The sequence below is a fragment of the Amphibalanus amphitrite genome, unplaced genomic scaffold, assembly GCF_019059575.1.
Source record: "Amphibalanus amphitrite isolate SeventyFive unplaced genomic scaffold, NRLGWU_Aamphi_draft 000334F_arrow, whole genome shotgun sequence".
Classification (NCBI taxonomy): Eukaryota; Metazoa; Arthropoda; class Thecostraca; order Balanomorpha; family Balanidae; genus Amphibalanus; species Amphibalanus amphitrite.
Genome location: NW_024881829.1, coordinates 631,763 through 635,203, shown reverse-complemented (window position 1 = coordinate 635,203; position 3,441 = coordinate 631,763). Strand labels below are relative to the sequence as shown.

Here is a 3,441-nt window from a genome sequence, read left to right as displayed (position 1 = left end):
CACCACCTTCCAGTTAATCGTCCTCTCTCAAAGACAATTAAATTAAAGAAAGGCAATAACCAAATAGCAACTTCTAGATCTTGACGCTTATGTCTCTCCTCTCCGGAAACGTCTTGACATCTCTCATCTGGGCGGTCACCAGTGAACATTATAGAGTTCAGTGCCAGTGAACCTCTTCGCAATTGTCTTTAGGTGTCTTGCAATTGTCGACAAACATGATTGTTTACAGCTTTTCAAGAACCTTACTTTTACTAAATCTAGCAGAAATATTGTCGTGGTAGAAAATTGCTAGCTTGAAATACATATTTGCTCTGGGTAAAGCAAAATCATCTTTTGAAAATATTAAAAAGGCTTGTTTTAATTTGAATAGAAAAATATCAATGTATTTGCCTGAATATATCAAGCAGAAAACAGCGCCGCCTCGTGATCCTAAGCTGTTGGGTTGATAGGGGTGCGGTTATTTTTTCTCATCTTAGTTTGCTATTTTGGCGCGATTTTGACAATTTCTGGCGCATTCCACTTATTTACTTTAGCGGCCATAGGGCAATGGTTTACTAACGGGAGATGTGATGAATTGCAGCAGCAATACTTGGAATATAAAGAAATGAAGCAATTATGATACCTATTATTTTTTATAATGACAGAAGGAGCGTGGAAGAAAAAACATTTTGTGCAGCATGTGAAAACAAGGAAATAGAATGAAAGAAGGACTGCTACTTTTCATGCGCCCGAAACCAGCCACCTCATCATCATAGCATGGTAATGATAGTTTAAGTTAATGTTAAAAAAGAATAGGAGGAGCTGCTGCAAAGGTGATGTCTCAAAGCCGTTAAGTCAAGTCAGGCATGCTCTTACAGACCGAACATTCAAGTTACGAGACCCCATCATACCGCTCCAGTGGCTGGTGCTTATATTGTGCAATTTCAGATACTTTGTTTTTTTGTGGCATAATATCTAGAAAGTTTTTTGCAAGTCTGGTGATGACTGATAATACAAATCAGTGATTTAGTAAAATTAAGTGAGTGGGTACAAGTGCTTTTTTCTGTAGAAGAAATATTTGATTTTGTTTTTGCTTTGCTTACCTGCTGTCATTATCATAATTGCCTCTATTGAGCTGGGTGTTTCATTATATATTGAACTACCAAATTTATATTTGAAAAGTAGGTATTTAATCTGTAACAACGAGCATTAGGCTGCATGGCAGTAGTCGAGCTTGTCAAATACCTAAATGTTTTGCTCAGAAATTGTTTGCTTTATTGGTTTCTTGAGTTTCACCAGATAAAGATACTAGGTTGGCTGATTTGGTGTTAGTTATCCATATTAAGTGCACTGTTTGTGAAATGTGACAACGACAAGATTATGGAAATTGTAACCTCAATAATGAAATTTCATGCTGCCAAAGCTATGAGATGTTGCCTTGAGTTTGAAATCAGGCAAACATGGATTGAAGCTGTTTTCAAAAAAAAAACTGCTTTTCAGTAACTTTCACCTCATAATTTGTATTTATTCAATCTCAGATGGGAGCAAGGCTGAATCACAATTATCTTTTGGGAAATGCTCTACAAAACTACATTGTTTTTATTTCTGTGGTATAATTTTGTGCCTAATTCAAAGACTTTCTCTGGTGTAGTTTGTAAGATTGTTTGAACTTCTACTTTCTGACCTGTTTGGTGCCAATAAATCCTGCAACCTATTTAGCTTATTTACCCATCTCCCTTGCCATTCCTACATATTTCATGTCAGTCTGTTGCATAAATATGGTGTAGTTAACATACTTCATGATATACAAATGAATGGTACCTATAGAGGCTCGATGTGGGTAAATGAGAACCAATGAACCTATATTTTTTACAATGGCATCAAGTCCTCTTGTCACGGCCATGGATATCACAGAAGATTTTGCTGAACTGCGCAAGAGAATCCTGTGCAAGGAAATGTTTTGCATGATTTAGCTTAACAGCATAAATTTTATTTTCCCAGTTGCATTGGAGCTCTGCTGGAGTTTGCTGATGACAGGATGCTGAAGGGCTGAAGCTGGTAGCTCTGGCAGGAGTCCAGTGTCCACCAGCTCAAGATCCGACGCCGTCGCGTCGCCGCCGTGCGGCACTCCGCGGAGACGGGGACGGCGGTCATGATTGAAGACACCGCATTTCCCGCCTGGACTGTCCGGTCGGAGACTGATAATCCCTCCGGTGAGCCGCACACCGTGGAGCTACTGCACCGCGCGTGTCCACCCGCAGTGCAGTGCCAGCAACGGTGCCGTGAGTGCGACATCTGCGTGCATATGACGCAGTGCGACTGTCACGACTCGCGGCTCAGTGTTAACTGTTAGTGTGACAGTGCGGCTCGCGCTCGTTTTAGCGAGGTGCTCTGTTGTATATAACCACCTTGATGGAGACCTATGTGCTGCCGCTTGAGTTTCAATGTACAGTTTTATGCATCAAACTAGCGTAAGTAAATGGCTGTCAGAGGTCAATTTGAAGCGCAATTAGTACCCATAACCCAGCTGGGTTGACCGTGTCATGTGACTAGTCCCGATGAACGTACTGTTTCGATGTCGTCAGTCGTAGACTTTTGTAAACCATTCGTTTCGGAGCTCTGTGTTGTGTTGTTCGGGATCGCAGTTGTTTGAGCAGTATGCTTTATGCGTCGTACGCTGACAGAACGCTGGTCGTACACAAGTCATGTGTTTCCTTTCGCCCCTAATGGGTTACTGCGGTACCTATGCAGTTGGAATGTATCTCGATTCTCGAGACACTAACTGGTCGCACTTGGTTGTGAAAATGACACTAGCTGGTCGCACTTGGTTTCAAGCTGCGCTTGGAAATGGTGCAATATTATTTGCATTTTGCAATGCAATTTTATTGCCGTAACCGTATTGGTAGATAGTGTCAGAAGTTGGCCATTTGATGCGTTGTCACTTGTCAGACGCTGTTGCCTTAGTACTGACAAATTGATGGGCCGCGTTTGTGTTCCTGTTAAGAAACGGATCTCAATATAAGGTGATTCAGAGGTAGGAACCTGAATGCATTCGTTCAGACTTTTCATTTTATGGGGATGCACTGTTTCATGAGCAAGAACGAGCATGGCTCTCGTTGAGCGAAGCGGAAGCGCAATCGATATTTGTTATCGTGTTTGTAGACTGTGGCCACATTTACATCACTATTCAACTCCACGCACCAGCATTATTTAAAGTGCTTGAACCTATACTTCATTTCGCTAAATTTCGGGGTCGTCAACCTACGGTCCATGGCCGTTACGTTTGGCCAATAACTAGATTTTATACATATTAACTGGTTCATATAATCACAGCATGATGCCCCGGACCATTTTTATTTGATTCACTGATAATGAATGTATCCCAGTACCGCACAAACTGAGACTGAAACTGGACAACTCGCTTTTCGAGGTTCAGGTTCATTATATCTTCAGATGTTATGG

At 41.4% G+C, this 3,441-nt stretch overlaps 1 long non-coding RNA gene across 1 annotated transcript; it reads left to right on the top strand.

The window, feature by feature from the left end:
• Positions 1 to 454: 454 nt before the first annotated feature.
• LOC122388738 lies at positions 455 to 3,030 on the top strand. The gene is made up of 2 exons (XR_006257861.1): positions 455 to 759; positions 1,981 to 3,030. It is a non-coding gene; the product is annotated as an uncharacterized LOC122388738 (long non-coding RNA).
• Positions 3,031 to 3,441: the final 411 nt, after the last annotated feature.